Below are 17,029 nucleotides of genomic sequence, written 5' to 3'. Positions count from 1 at the left end.
GAGACCCAGAACCAACCTGATTTTCCCAATCTACCCGTATATTGAAATCCCCAGTGACTATTGCAACGTTGCTCTTTTGACATGCATTTTCTACTTCCCGTTGTAATTCGTGACCCACATCTGGGTTACTGTTTGGAGGCCTGTATACAACCCCCAACAGGGCCTTTTTTACCTTTACAGTTTCTTAACTACCCACTAGGATTCTACATCTTCCAATCCTATGTCGCCTCTTTCTAAGGATTAGATTTCATTTTTTTACCAGTAGACCCACTCCACCCCCTCTGCCTACCTGCCTATCCTTTTGATACAAGGTGTACCCTTGGATGTTAAGCTCCCAACTATGATCTTCTTTCTGCAGGGTCCCAGTGATGTCCACAACATCATACCTGCCAATCTGTAACTATGGTACAAGATTATCTACCTTATTCCATATACTGTGTTCATTCAAATATAACACCTTCAATCCTGTATTCATCAGCCTTTTCACTTTAACTCATTCCACTGACTGCAATTTTGTCCTATCATTTGCTTGTCCATCCTCACTGTCTCACTACCTGCTGCATCTAGTTGTGTAGCAACTGCCCCATCCTCAGCCCTGTCACTCTGGTTCCCTTCACCCTGCCAAATTAGTTTGAACCCTTCCCAAGAGCTCTAGCAAACCTGCCCATAGGATATTGGTTCCCCCTGGGATCAGCCGTAACCTATTCTTTTTGGACAGGTCATACCTTCCCCAGAAGAGATCGCAATGATCCAGAAATCTGAAACCCTGCCCCCTACACCTGTTCCTCAGCCATGCGTTCACCTATTCTTACCCTCACTGGGGTGTAGCACAGGCAGCAAACTAGAGACTACTACCTGGAGGTCCTGCTTTTCAGCTTTTTACCTAGCTCCCTAAATTCTCCCTCCCTTTTCCTACCTACGTCATTGATACCAAAATGTACCACGACTTTTGGCTGTTCACCCTCCCTTTTAGAATGCTGTGGACCTGATCTGAGACATTTCTGACCCTGGCACCTGGGAGGCAACATACGTACATTTATCAATACAGGAAAAGTGGAACATATCAAAAATGTCAGATATAAAGGGCCTTCTGACCAGCCAATTCAGGTTCTTGGTACAATCACACCAATATGAACTCATGCCAGGGTAAAAGCAGCAAATTTCTGATTAGTTTTGGAGAAAAACAATGTAATTACACCTTGATGCCTTAAAGTAATGTAAACCAGGATAGTAGAGAACTCCAGCCCTGATAAGCCAGTACAGGAGACCACTACATCCCTGATAAACCAGAATAGGAAACATCTCCAACCCTATAAGCCAGTACTGGAGACATCTCCAGCCCTGATAAACCAGTACAGAAGACAAATTCAGCCTTGTTAAATTAGCAGAGGGGAAAATTCCTGCCCTGATAACCAGTGGAGGAGATAAACCAGTATATGAGACATCTTCAGCCTTGATTAACCATTCAAGGTGATAACTCCAGCCTTGATAGACCAGTACAGGAGAACACTCCATCCATACAGGAGACAACTGCAGCGCTGCTAAACCAGTGCAGGAGACAATTTCAGTCCTGATAAACAGTAGGAGGTCTCGCCACCCCCTCCTTGTACTTCCCCTCCCCCACATCTTTTAGTCTGCTGTCTTTCCCCCTTCAATACCAGTGCTGAAGAAAAGTATCAGTCAAAAACGTAAGCTGTTTATTTCCCTCCATAGATGCTGCCTGACCTTCTGAGTTCTTCCAGCATTTTGTTTGTGTGGCTTTGGGTTTCCAACATCTACAGAGTATTTCGTGTTTATGATTTAAGGCTCACTGTTGAAGTAGTTTAGTTACTAAGCATTCACTGCATAGGCCAACATACAGTTGTTAAAATCTATATTTTGCTGAATGAAATAACCTTCGTACATCTAACCTAGTTTGTCTACGCATTGCTTGGAAGTGCATCTTCCCAATACCACATTAGCAATACAGATAAAATAAAAAAGTCGCATAAAGAAAGTTGAGCCTCTCTTGCTTTAGAGGGTCTCAATCACCTTGTACCTATATTTCTCCAAAATCTTTTTACACATCTTAGTCACTGATGTTTTCTAATCACGTCTCTTCCCTCCACTATTCAAGAGTTTTAACGGGAGAAGGTCAGAAATGGATAAGTTATTAAAACTGAGGCTTAAACACCGTCTCGTGCAGGGGTTCTCAATCTGGGCTCCATGGACTCGTTGGCTAATGGTACTCCTTGGTTAATGGTAATGGTACTCTTTAGTCCATGTCAAGAAAAGGTTGGGGACCCCTATTCTCTCGCAAGAGAATAGCATTCTTGTTTTGGACTGATCCATCACATTTGCTTTAACAATGGTGTAAACACCTTTAGTCCTGGAGGTTCAAGAAATATATTCAGCGGCATATTCTTGGGTACCACTGGTCATTAATGCAAATATCTAATCAACCAATCATGTGGCAGAAACGCAATGGATAAAAGAATGCAAACATGGTCAAGAGGTTCAGTTGTTGTTCAGACCAAACATCAGAACGGGGAAGAAATGTGAGCTAAGTGACTTTAAAAGTGGAATGACTGTTGGTGCCAAACTATGCCGGTTTGTGTATTTCAGAAACTGTTGATTTCCTGGAACTTTCATGCATATCATTCTCCAGAGCTTACAGGGAATGGTGCAAAAAACAAAAACATTCAGTGAGCAGCAATTCTGTGGGTAAAACACCTTGCTAATGAGAGAAGTCAGCGGAGAATAGTCAGTCTGGTTCATGCTGACAGGAAGGTGACAGTAACTCTAACAACAATGTCTTAGAACAGTGGTGTGCAGAAGGGCACCTTTGAATGCACAACATGTCAAACTTTGAAGTGGATGGGCTAGAGCAGCAGAAGACCACAAATATACACTCAGTGGACACTTTATTAGGTATAGTTACCTAACAGAATGGCCAATGAGTGTACATTAAATACTCTGAACCCTTTGCCTCATTATTGGCTTTAATTATTTTCCTCTTAGAAAATATATATAAAGGTTCAAGTTTGCTGAAGTTTAAGATGGTATCCCGATCATAAGCAGACAGTCCCAATGGTCAGATCAAGTGAAGATAACATGGCCTGTTATCAACACTTTGTGAAGGAACATCTAAATGCGAGAATAGTTGCATCAGCAACTTTGAATATAAAAGCCTGAACAATCTCAAGATTTCCAGCATATGAATTGGCATTATTTTTTCAATTAATGGATGCTTGTACCACCAAGAGTTCATCACCAAGGAACTCAAGATAGAAAGTGAATTGATTTTATGATTTCCTTCGACGATGAAGGTTAATGGATGATGATCAGTTTTTGAGATTTCTAGGTTAGCAAGTGTGGGGTACATTGTGCACAGGTGAGTTATAGATATGAAAACATTCATTGCATTTTCATTAGTCTTTAAATTATAAATGTTAAATCATTGACTGTGGTGAAGTGTACATCCTCATTATTGACTTTGCTTTTATTTGAGAAACTTCCTTTGGGAAGAGAAACTTCTGGTTGAAAACCTTCAGAAAGAATCAAACACTGAAGGAATTAAACAGAGAAAATATTCACAAATAATCTTTTTGTGAGGCTCCATGACAAAGGCAAAAGCTACATGGCAACAGATGTTGCTTAGTAACTATTTGGGCAGATTTAAAGTGGAAAACCATATCACTCATTGAGATGACAGATTCCAAAGACTGATATTCTCAAATCAGATTAGAATTCATCGCGCTTGCTGCCTGCAAACATTTCTTTTTAGTCTCCATCTTAACTCACCAAAGTGAAATAATTACTGATTACTGGGATATTGTTCTGTGATTGGCATCAAACACAAAACCATTAAGTCAGGAGCTCCTCTCCTCATTGAGTTTATCTGGCTGATTAACTGCTGCAGAAGGGCTCAAAGTTCAAAGTAAATTTATTATCAAAGTACGCATATGTCACCATATACAACCAGATTCATTTTCTTGTGGGCATACTCAATAAATCTATGGAATAATAATCACAACAGAGACAATGAAAAACCACCCAACCTGGGCATTCAACCAGAGTGCAGTAGACAACAAACTGCGCAAATACAAAAAGAAAGAAAAATAACAATAAATAAAATAAACAATAAACATTAAAAACATGAGATGAAGAGTCCTTGAAAGTGGGATCATTGGTTGTGGGAATATTTTAATGATAGGGCAAGTGAAGTTATCCCCTTTGGTTCAAGAGCCTGATGGTTGGGGGGTAATAACTGTTCCTGAACCTGGTGGTGTGAATCCTGAGGCTCCTGAACCTTCTTCCTGATGGCAGCAGTAAGAAGAGAGCATGACCCGGGTGGTGGGGGTCCCCTGTGATGGATGCTGCTTTCCTGTGACAACATTTCATGTAAATGCACTCAACAGTTGGGAGGGCTTTACCTGTGATGGGCTGGGCCATATTCACTACTTTTTGTTGTATTTTCCATTCAAGGACATTGGTGCTTCTATACCAGGCTGTGAAGCAGCCAGTCAATATACTCTCCACTACACATCTACAGAAGTATGTCAAAGTTTTAGATGCCATGCCGAATCTCCACCAACTCCTAAGGAAGTAGAGTTGTGCATCCTTTCATAATTGCACTTACTTACTGGGCCCAGGACAAGTCCCCCGAAATAATAACACTGAGGAATTTAAAGTTGCTGACCCTCTCAACCTCTGATCCTCCAATGAAGACTTGCTCATGAACCTCCGGTTTCCTTCTGCAGAAGTCAGTAATCAGCTCCTTGATTTTGCTGACATTGAGTGAGAGGTTGTTGTTATGGCACCACTCAGCCAGATTGTCAACCCCCCTCCTGTATGCTGAATTTGATCCAGCCTACAACAGTAGTTTCATCAGCAGACTTAAATATGGCTTTGGAGCTGTGCTTAGCTACACAGTCATAAGCACAAAGCAAGTAGAGCAGGAGACTAAGCACACATCCTTGTGGTTCATCTGTGCTGATGGAGAGAGATCGTGGAGGAGATGCTGTTGCCAATCCAAATTGACTGTGAAGAAACCAAGGATTCAATTGCAAAAGGAGGTATCAAGGCCAAGTTTTTGAGGAGATGGTAGTATTGAATGCTGAGCTGTAGTCAATGAAGAATATCCTGAAGTATGCATCTTTGCTGTTCAGATGTTGCAGAGTTGAGTGAAGAGCCAATGAGATGGCATCTGCTGTGAACCTTCTGTTCTGATAGGCAAGTTGGAATGGATCTAAGTTGCTTCTTAGACAGGCGTCAATATGCTTCAACATCAAACTCTCAAAAAACTTTATCACTGTGGATGTAAGCGCTACTGGGTGATTGTCACTGAGGCTCTTCTTTGGCACCGGTATAACTGAAGCCTGCTTGAGCAGGTGGGTACCTCAGTCTTTTGAAGCTTGAGATTAAAGATATCAGTGAACACTCCAGCCAGTTGATCAGCACAGGTCTTTAGTACTTGGCCAGGCACCCTGTCTGTGCTGGATGCTTTTCTTGGGTTCACCCTACTGAAGGCTGCTTGCACATCGGCCTCAGAGACTGAAATCACAGGATCATCTGGAGCTGTGGGAGTTTGAGATGGTTTCTCCATATTTTGATGGTCAAAGTGAGCGTAGAAAGCATTGAGCTCATCTGGAAGCGAAGCCCTGCTGTCACCTATGTCACTTGATTCAACTTTATAAGAGGTGATAGCATTCAAACCCTGCCACAACTGTTGGGCATCCTTTGTTAATTCAAGTTTAGTTCAGAGTTGCCACTTCACCCATGAGATCACTTTCTGAAGATCGTACCAGAACCATTTGTAACTTCCTTGGTCCCCAGACTTGAATGCCTCTGATCTGGCCCTCAGCAGATAGAGGATCTCATGGTTCATCCAAGGCTTCCGGTTGGAGAAGACTGAGTGATTTTGTGGGGACACACTCATCTACAACGGTTTTTATAAAGTCCATGGCAACCATGGTGAATTCATTCAGATCCACAGATGAGTCCTTGAGCACAGCCCTGACACACATACCTGAAGCAATCCAGCAGCCTCCTGCGACCACTTCTTTGTTGTCCTAATCTCTGAAGCTTTGCTCTTTAGCCTTTGCCTGTATATGGGTAGGAGAAGGACAACCAAATGATCCGATTTACCAAAATACAACTGGGCATGGAACGGTAGGCATCCCTTATCTTAGTATAGCAGTGGTCTTAGTATAGTTTTGGGATCTCTGGTGCTACAGGTTAGATGCTGATGGTCAGTGGGCAGGGATTTCTTCAAACAAGCCTGTTTGAAGTCGCCTACTATAATTTGAAATATATCAGAATAGACTGTTTCTTGTTTGGAGCTGTCATCCTGCAGTATCTTAAGCGCTTGATTATAGTCGGCTGCTGGTGGTATGCAAACTGCAGACAAATTTATGGAGTAGAACTTCTGAGGTAAATAGAATGGATGGCATTTGACTGTTAGGTGTTCAATGTCATATCAGCAGCTTGGTCCATTCGGTAAATCAAGAAGCCCTCTGGTTTGATCGCTGTATCTGGTGCAGTGGGAGGAAGCCAAGTTTCACTCAGACATGGAAGACAACAATTCCTCATTTCCCTCCGATACAGGACTCTTGCCCTCAGGTCCTCAATTTTTAAGGTTAGTACCTGATAACATTAGTCTATGGAACTCCTTGCACTAGCCCTTGGTGGCAGGATAACTAGGACAAACCTAGCTTGGGGCCTCCTCCTCATTCAGACAATGTGAACAACTGCCAATTGGCTAACTGATACCTGCACTGTGCAGACAGGCAAATTCCTTTCAGAGTATACATTGACATGAAATATGGTCTGAGTTGAGAAACAGAGTCTACAGGTTATTGGTCTGACTGTTTAAGGTAATAGGAATATGGTGGGATAGAACTGAAGAAGGTCAATCAAGATTTTATTGAATAGCACCAGGACACTTAGATATAAAGATAAAGATTAGCTTTATTTGTCATGTGTATATTAAAACATACAATAAATTGTGGTGTTTACATCAAATCAGATTAGCAAGGATTGTACTGGGCAGCTTGCATGCCAACGTAACATGCACACAACTCACTAACCCAAAATGTACATCCTTGGAAAATGGGAGGAAACCAAAACACCCTGAGGAAACACGTATGGTTACGGGGAGAATGTACAAACTCCTCACAGGCAGTGGTGGGAATTGAACCGCAACCTTACAGCTGGTGCAGTAATAGCTTTGCTCTATCCACTACGTTACTGTGCCATCCTTATATGGATTAGTCCATTTCTAGAAAAAAAGTTTTATAACTGGATCACCTTCACACATCTCAAAATATTCCAAAATATTTGAAATGCAATTAAATATTGCAGTTGGTATTGTTCAAGAAAGCATGTTTACCAGCTTGATGACAGAAAGCCTGGATAAATGAGTGAGCATGGGGATTGAACTGCTTATTAGTCGAAAGATAATAAAGGTGTTGGCTAGAATTTCCCTCACATTTATCCAGCCTTCAAAACTTTTCAAAGTTCAAAGTAAATTTGTTATCAAAGTACACTTATGTCAACATATACAACCCTAAGATTCATTTTCTTGTGGGGCATGCTCAACAAATCTATAGAATAATAACTATAACAGAGTCAATTAAGGATCACGCAACTGGGCATTCAACCAGGATGCAGAAGACAACAAATTGTGCAAATACAAAAAGAAACAAAAATAATAAATAAGCAATAAATATAAGCAACATAAATAATAAATAACTCAGCTAATGATCTTGAGCTCATGTTTAGGGGAGAGATGGAAGAAAGGGATCTGTGATTGCATTTTGAGGTAACTGCATTAGGGGAAGTCCAAACAGATGAAAGGACATTTACACTCTATACACTGACATATTGATTGGGCACAAGAGATTCTGCAGATACTGGAAACCAGAGCAACACACACAAAGTGCTGGGGGAACTCAGCATATCAGGCAGCATCTATGGAAATGAAAAACAGTTGGGCCAAGACCCTTCATCAGGACTCAAAAGGAAGGTGGGGGAGGGCATTTTTGCACAATGCTTTTAGAGCTACCATCTGAAGGAAATTAAGTCTAAACTATTTCACAAAGCTTTTATATTTCCATGAGATATGGAGGAGACTAGCATTTTAGTGTCCAAACCTGGTTGCCTGAGATGATGGTGTACCTACACTTTGAACAACTAGAACTGTTTGTGCAGTGGCATAAATTAGGGATAACAGGCTTTTAATATATTTATTAATAATTTTAATTGAATTCGTTCCTCAGGAACACTACCTGATTTTAATCTTTTGAAATCAATATAGGATATCAAAGTTCAAAGTAAATATATTATCAAAGTACGTATATGTCACCATATACTACCCTGAGATTCCTTTTCTTGCAGGCATTCTTGATAGAACAAAGAAATTCTCACGAGCCCTGCGGTTGGGCTTCTAGGTTTTTTGAGCTCCTGCACTGACCAACTGTTAGAGCCGCTAAGCCCTGGTACTTTCTGTCGAATCTTCTCAAGTTAATTGAGACTGGCACAGGTTTTCTGCATTCTATGCTTATTTAAAGGCGACTCTCATTTAGCACCAGGGCAGAGTTCTTGTGTGTTTGTGGAGAATGATTTGGCTTGGTTGTGCCTCCGATGCTCTGTTGATATTCCTATGTCTAACCTCTTGGTTCCTTCTCTTCATGGAGTGGGAGGAGCCATTCCTCCGTTCCTGGGTTCAGTCATTGCCAGTGCTCACCGTGACAGAGTCTACCATCCCTCCACACCTGGGTCAAGTCCTTGCCAGCGCCCGCTGTGACAGAAATACAATAGAATCAATGACAAACAACCAATATGCAAAAGAAAACAAACTGCATAAATACAATAAAAATCAATCAATCAATATAAATATCAATATAAAGCTGTCATTAAATCCAAAGCTGTGGAATTCTCAGGTTAAACTCACTTCTGCAATGCCCAAAATTCCATGTAATACTGCTGCTGCGAGTTTCTTGCACAGAGAATATAAATCTGCTGGAACTGGCATGTGCCAAATCGTGATAATATTCAGTAACAGGACAAATCTGAAGCGTGAAGTTCAGCATTAGCACTAAGGAGAGCTGTAAGTATTGACCCCCCTCTGTGACAGTGCTGATTGTCTGTGTGTGATTGGAAAGTATCAAATCCCATTCCACATCTGCTGAATCTGTGACTGTGTGACATAATAGACGTGAGTCCTGGGACGAGAGGTAGCATAGTACTGCCCCGTCAAGGTCTTATTCCAGGATAGCGGGACTGAACATGAGTAATTGAGGCCTGTGGAAGAAATAAATAAAAAGAGAGGGAATTGAGGAAAGAGAAATGGAAGGAAGACAAATGAAAGTCAGAAGAGAACAAAAAACAAAGGAAAACAAAAAGTGGGATAAGAGAATAACTTCAGAGTCTAGTGTTGATTCATTTTGGAAGGGTTAACTTGAAGGCAGAATATGGGGTTAAGGGCAGGATTCGTAAAAGTGTGAAGGAATGAAGAGATCTTGGGGTTCACATCCTTAAAGTTGCAGCACAAGTTGATAGGGTATTTAAGAAGGTGTATAGACAAGAAAATCTGTAGATGCTGGAAATCCAAGTAATACACACAAAATGCTGGAGGAACTCAGCAGCTCAGGCAGCATCAATGGAAAAGAGTAAACAGTCGATGTTTCTGGCTGACACCATTTATCAGGCGTATGGTGTGCCGGCCTTCATTAGTTATGGGATTGTGTTAGAGAGCTAATATTGCAGCCCTATAAAACCCTGGTTAGACCACACTTGGAATATTGTGTTGCTTTCTGGTTGCCTCATTATAGGAAAGATGAGGTAGCTTTAAAGAGTGTGCAGAGAAGATTTACACGATGCCATCCAGATTAGAGAGCATGTCTTATAAGGATAGATTGCATGAGCTAGGGCTATTTTCCTTGGAGAGGAGGAGGATGAGAGGTGACTCAATGAAGGTGTACAAGATGATAAAAGGCATAGATTGATTGGACAGTCAGAATCTTTTTCCAAAGCTGTAAATGGCTAACACAAGGGGACATGACTTTAAGGTATTGGGAGTAAGATCTAGCAGGAATGTCAGAGGCAGGTTTTTACATAGAGCGTGGTAGGTGCATGGAACAGAGGTGGTGGTAGAGGCACATACATTAGGAACATTTAAGAGACTCTTAGAGAGGCACATGGACAATAGAAAACTACAGGTCTCTGTGAGAGAAGGACTAGATTGATGTTGGAGTAAGTTAAAGGGTCAGCACAACATTGTGGGCTGAAAGGTCTGTAATGTGCTGTACAGTTCTATGTTCTAATGCAGTCTAATACAACATCTTCCTTAACGTAAGGTCATCACAAAGGAAGAGTTGTTCAGAACACTATAGGATAGTAAAGTTAGCAACAAGATATTTTCAACATTGTACTGTAAGAAAGTTACCAAGGCGCTGATGAGAGCCATAGCTACAAATGGAGTGCAGGTATTGGCTGTTTTAAAAATAGACATAAAAGGCTGACAGGGAAATTGTTTCAATAAAATTGCAGGGTGATTTGATAAGGCTTTAGAAATTATGAAGAGAGAGAACAGGATTGACAGCTTCCTGTAATCAAGAGGTCTAGAATAACAGACTGGAGGAGCAAGATGAAAATGTAAGAAAATGGAGAATAGGAAGATGTGCACAATAATAGTGATTGAAGCAGATTGTGTCAACATTTAAGGAGAGGTTAGAAATGCTGAAGGAAAGGGTGAATAAAGTAGCATGGGAAGAGGAAGACATTTGGATTTAGATGCTGCTGTTTGAAGAACAAACAACAGTACTGACTGCGAGGTGGAGGCAGTGGTTATAGTTGGAGGGGTGGGGAGGACAAATGGTCTGCTTCTGTAAAATAACAGCTCGAGCAGAATGTTAATTTTTCTCCCACTGAGCATGAACTGCTCTGACATTTCCCATTGATTGCTCGATATGTGAGCCAGTCAGAGATTCTCAATATGTAAATTTTCCTTAATGAGGGTCTGATTAGTAGAAGCCCTAACATGCAAATAATGAAGGCATCCTCTGCCTGCACAGAATGTAATGCAATTTTATGGAAGTGTCGAAATGTTTGCTTTAGGTACTGATCACAGGCAATGTTTGGAATTTCAAAATGGTTTGCAGCATTTTTACTTTGTAAATGACATCATCATAACTCAAATACCAATTAATTTTCACAGTACAGATTGTGTTTTTTGCTGTGCTACTTAAGCTTCAATTTACTGTATATTCTGCACTGACAACTTTAAACCTCCCACATGCAATATGTTAATGATGTCTGAATATTTAAACATTACAACAAGATATATTAATACAAGGCCCTCAGGAATTCCTCAAAATACATTGTTGTTCCTGGTATGCGACTGCAACGCTGATGGTCAGATTGCATTCTGACCTATCCATGCAAGGGTTGGCAATGGCAATTGGGCACATTCCTGGAAATCAAGAACCTCCTGTCTTGATACATCTCTTCCCCTACTTTCCTGCCACAGATTCATGCTCAAGGCTCAGTTCCTATCCCTGGCCTTACGGAGTGATAGACTGCAGGAAGTGGTGGGGGTGGGGGGAGCATTGTTGATGCAAATATAAGAGCAAAGTTCAAGGGGATAATTTCAGAATGTGCACGGGATACAAGACTTGTAAGTGCAGTGAACAGTGAGAAATCTGAACTCCAAGGAGGCATAGCTAGGCTGGTCAAATAAGCAGACAACACAGATCAAACTTAACAATAAAACACCAAAAATTAGATAAAGGTTAGTTTTACTTGTCACATCCATTCAAAAAGTCAAAAATTATAGTGAACTGTGTCACTTGTGTCAAATTAAATCAGTGAGGATTGTGCTGAGGGCAGCCTTCAAGTGTCTCCATGTTTCCAGCACCAATAAACATCCACAACTTACTAACCCTAACCCTAACCTGTATAGTTCAGAATGTGGAGAGAAACTGGTGTACCTTGATGAAAGCCACACAGCAGTAGGGAGAACATGCAAGCTTCTTGCAGACAGCAAACCCTGATCTGTGATCACTGCTGCTGTAAAGCCATTACGCTAACCACCTTGTTGAAGGAAGAATGAACAGAAGCAATATGACATAAGGTGTTAAGTACTACAGAGAGATGCAGATACAGGACAATGTGCAGCTGTGGACAAATCTCCAATGGTGGCAAGACACAGTAGGTTGAAAAAGCATTTCAAAGCCATGCAGATTGACAGGTTAACTGACCACCGTAAATTTCCACTAGCAGGTAGGTGAAAGGGAGAATCGGGGGCAGTTAATGAGAGTCTGTGGAGAGTTAAAAATTAAATTACTAAAGGATTAACATGGATAGGTGGGTGATGGTGGGTAGTTGACGGTTGGTGCAGATTCAGTGCTGCACTTCTCTGAGACTGACTCAAACCAGACCCCGATCTTCATCAATAGAGACAGGTAATATGAAAGTGAAAAGTTATGAAGAAATCACAACACAAGAAAATCTGCATTTGCTGGGAATTCAAAGCACGCACACAAAACACTAGAGGAACTCAGGAGGGGGGCAGCATCTATGAAGAAGGGTAAATAGTTGACATTTCCAGTCGAGACTCCTCAAGCATTTTGTGTGTCTTGCAAAGTTATGAAGAACCTTTATAAAACTCCACTTCAGCCTCCTCTCTTCAAGGAGGATGTCAAGGAACTGGAGAGAATGCAGAAAAGATTTACTACGACACTTACAAGCATGAGGGATTGATGTTACAGGGAAAGGTTGAGGCTGAGAGAAGATTGAATGGAAATGTTATAGATGTGTTCAAAATAGTAAAAGTCTAGGCACAGATGGCTGCAGAGAAACCGTTTCCCATTGACATGAAAGGTCATAAACCAGAGGACAGAAATTGCAGGTGACAGGCAAAACAACCACAGGCAAGGGCACCATGGTAACATAGCATTTAGTGTGACACTATTACAGCTCGGGGCATTCCGGAGTTCAGAGCTGAATTCCGACACCATTCTGTAAGGAGTCTCTGTACATTTTCCCTGTGGAGTGCGTGGGTTTTCCCTGGGTGCTCCGGTTTCCTCCCACAGTCCAAAGCTGTACCGGGTAGGTTAAATGGTCATTGTAAACTGTCCTGTGATTGGATTAGGGTTAATCGGGGTTGTGGGGTTGTGTGGCTCAAAGGGGCCAAAGGGCCTACTCCCTGGTATCACTAAATAAATAAGTAACATGAGAAAACTTAGCTTCTTTGGATAATGAGTAATCTGTATTCTGAATGTGTTCAGAAGGGTGTGGCAGATTTGAGTATGGATTTCAAAAGAGAATTGGATCATTATTTTAAAGAAGAGTGCCAAGGAGGAAAAGGAGGGGTATGGAATAAGCTGCAGTGATCTTGCAAGGATCTGGCATGGATTTATTGGGATTGAGTGATCTTCTTCTGATTAGCATTTCTAGGAGTCTTATTTGTAGAGGGAAAGGACAATATTTAATTTGCATCAATCACAGTGTTTTGTTTAAATAGGGTTTACTCTTCCCTCTGCCTGATACCTTAGACTAATAAATGAAAAGGTCCAAAGAAAACATTCCATATCCTGGTGTCTCGCCACATCCCACAATTCTGTTTAATACCTACTGATTTTCTCCTTGGTCTTGGTATGCCCTGAGATGAGCTGTCAATTTCTGGAGGTTTCAAGAACCTTGATGGAGGTTTGGCATCCTGAGCATCTGTACTTCCCATGAAGGAATTGTACAACTTTGAGCAAAGTGACAGGGTGTATCATCCATTGGACCTATGCTGCTAATTAGCTGTGTGCTGCTCTATGTCATCCCTTCAATGTATCCTTTCACTCCATTCCATGAGTGTCTTGATTGGTTGCATCACAGCCTGGTATGGAAACACCAATGCCCAAGAATGGAAAAAGCCTACACAAAGTGATGGACACAGCCCAGCCCATCACGAGAAAAGCCCTCCCCACCATTGAGCTCATCTACAAGGAGTGCTGCCATAAGTAAGCAGTATCCATCATCAAAGGACTCCGATCATCAAGGCCATGCTCTCTTCTCTTATTACAAATTAATCATCAAACTCCTGAATCAGCGTGGACAACTTCACTTTACTGAACACAACCTATGGACTCACTTTTCAGGTATCTATATCTCATGTTCTCAGTATTATTTATTTATTATTATTATTGTTATCTGCTTTTAGCGTTTGCGCAGTTTGTCTTCATGTTGCACATTGGTTGCTTGTCTATGTATGTAGTTCTTCATTGATTCTATTGTATTTCTTTGTTCTACTGTGAATGCCTGCAAGAAAATAAATCTCAGGGTAATAGATACTGACATATACATATTTTGATAATAAATTGACTTTGAGATATTCTCCTGTTTGTTTGTGTACAGTTACCTCTTGAATATATCTGTTCCAATTGTGATAGTGTCTAGTGTTTTCAACATTTGGGTAATCTGTGCAGTTGTGAAACAGGGAGATGGAAAACTCTAATCTCCCTGTATCCCGCTGAATGTTTGCTCTTTTGACAAACAAGGACATCAGTACCTCACGTCTTCTGTTGAGTTCAATGTTTGCTGTAAATTTCAGTAGAATCATCCAGAACAAACTGGAATACGTCTCTGAAATTACAAGCAATTTTGCCGTCACTGTTTCATGTAGAGCGATTCCACTGACGACCGTCACAGTCTTTGCTTGCTCTCTGTCATTACTTATGCTCTCACTGACATTTATCTTTTTACACCTCAATTCACACTTGTTGATCACCAACAGAATCAGTAGCAAAGGCAGGAAATATTAAAACTGCGCAGTGTTTCCAAAAGGCTCAATCACAGGCTTGGTGACAGGAAGTTGCAACCAAAGATATAGAGATCAAGTGCAGCCAATTCATGTTTGGCAGCAAGCCTGCCTGCCGTGAGATTCATTTCTACTTGGCAGCAAGTTACAGCAGAAATTTGCAAGAGTTTTATATTGCGCAATTTAATACAAAAAAAACCTTCCCCTCCATTTCCTATTCTCTTTGTAGGTCTAGGGAGGGAATGTTAACAAGCAACTTACCTTTGGCGCTATAGAGCATACAATCCCAGCGTCACAGCATAATTTAAGATAAATAGAATATGCTTTCAGAAGTAATTTTTTAAAATCATATTATGTTCAATGATTTAAAATGTGAAAAGCTTCAGGGAAAGAAGTCTATACCATCATTTCCTGAATTATTTAGTTAAAACACAGAAGGCTATTTGATATCTGCATGTTCTCGAAGCATGATATAAGGTAACACTTGTAACATAAGGTTATAAATTCTGATTGCATGTACTTCTGGAGGTTTCATCACATGATCAAGTCAAGTCAAGTCAGGTTTATTGTCATTTAACTACATACCTGTACGTACACCGTCAAAGGAGACAATTGTAACTCTCACTTCCGCTAGCGGCTTAATAGAGGCGGTAATAGCCCCCGGCCCGGCCAAACTTAAGAAATCTCGTTTGGATGGATGCTGCACGATGTGTCTCTGTTACAAATCAGTACCCTGAAATAACAAACAGTACACAATATGCAATTAAACAATTAAGCTTTATAATTCTTGCTTTGACTATATGGTTTGTAAAGAAACAAAAAAAAAGGGACCAATCTTATTAATCAGTCTGTTGCACAAAGTTGGAGCTCACTGATAAGTCGATCATCCACCATCGACCTCCTCCAATTGTGGCTGCCCTTCGGACCCTCGCACTCTGTCACTCCATCTCACTTCTTTCTTTCTCCAAAGTCCGCAAAAATCTCTCTTCCAGACTCACAAGAAAGAACAACAGCATTCCAAACCCCATTATCTCTAGTCATAACCCAAACATTGCTGCTACAGAGAAACCATTACATATCAGTGAAATCTTACAGCATGTTACACAGCAGTGAAACCCTACAGCATGTTACACAATGTTTCTCTAGAGCAGGGTGTAAAGCACAGTAGTACACATAACATACATACAACACACAATAACTTAGGATAAAATCTACAAAAAAATTATGCATAAATAAACAAACTAAAGTGCATAAATTAAATATTGTAGGGTACAGAACAAATTACCCAGTGACACTTCAAATGCGATGTAGCAGGGAGTTCAGAAACCTAATGACCTGAGGGAAGAAACTGTTCCCCATCCTAACCATTCTTGTCTTTATGCATCAGAGTCTCCTATCTGATGGTAGAAAGTCAAAGAGGATGCTGGATGGATCGGTGGGATCCTTAATAATACTAAGGGCCCTGCTCCTGATAAATGTCCTGTTATTCACACACTCCCCACTCCTGCTATTCAGGTCCATCTTCAACAGAATAGTCTTACACAGATTAGCCAATAAAAATTTAATTCTAAATTTATATGATTCTTTCCTGTCATTCAACAATCATTAATCCCCATTTTAGATATTCTGATAAGCAAAGATGTTCATATTTTTGTTTTAATTGAGTTTATGACATATCTCTCGGATATCGGCATACAGTGGGAAATTATTCTTTAATTTTTGAGGACCCTGAGGCAGTCCCTGGAAGGTTGCTCCTTACTGTAATGATAAAAATGTTATATAAAAACAACATTGGAGTTAATTTCCCATGGAGGGTTAGGGGCAGTTGTGTGAGTGTGTGCAATCTTTAGTTTAGGATTAACGTGCTGGGGGGGAAGGGGCGGAGAGGTGGAGAGAGTACAGGCTCCTGAAATGAAAATAACAAAGATATTGTTCCCTACAATGTGCCCAGTAAATGATTCGATAGAACGTTATGGTTTCTATGTCAAGGCATCACATAAGATTGTGTTATCTCACAAGCACTTGAGGCATTTTCTGGAAAAGGAGATTTCAATTTTAGCCTCATAATTTAAACATTAGGAAACTCAATTAAGATTTCCAAATATTACACATTTCACAACAGCCGGCATGACATTCTACAAACTTCAGAAAATGCATGAGGAAAAAAATCTTTGTAATTTCAGTTTTGCCAGATATTGAAACAAAAACCCTCTGCAATTAGTGATCTTTAATTTATAA

General features: G+C 40.7%; 1 protein-coding gene across 1 annotated transcript in view; it reads right to left on the bottom strand.

The window, feature by feature from the left end:
* LOC132385138 (reticulocyte-binding protein homolog 2a-like) overlaps window positions 1-15,521 on the bottom strand; it is a 262,129-nt gene extending 246,608 nt beyond the window's left edge. Inside the window, exons 1-2 of the mRNA XM_059956943.1 lie at window positions 15,377-15,521; window positions 8,654-8,782 (exon numbers count right to left, since the gene is read on the bottom strand). The gene's annotated coding sequence lies outside the window, so the exon portion shown is untranslated. The remainder of the gene's footprint in view (window positions 1-8,653; window positions 8,783-15,376) is intronic.
* Between the last annotated feature and the right edge of the window lie 1,508 nt (window positions 15,522-17,029).

The sequence above is a fragment of the Hypanus sabinus genome, chromosome X2, assembly GCF_030144855.1.
Source record: "Hypanus sabinus isolate sHypSab1 chromosome X2, sHypSab1.hap1, whole genome shotgun sequence".
NCBI classification, from domain to species: Eukaryota; Metazoa; Chordata; class Chondrichthyes; order Myliobatiformes; family Dasyatidae; genus Hypanus; species Hypanus sabinus.
This window is presented reverse-complemented; position numbering and strand designations above follow the sequence as displayed.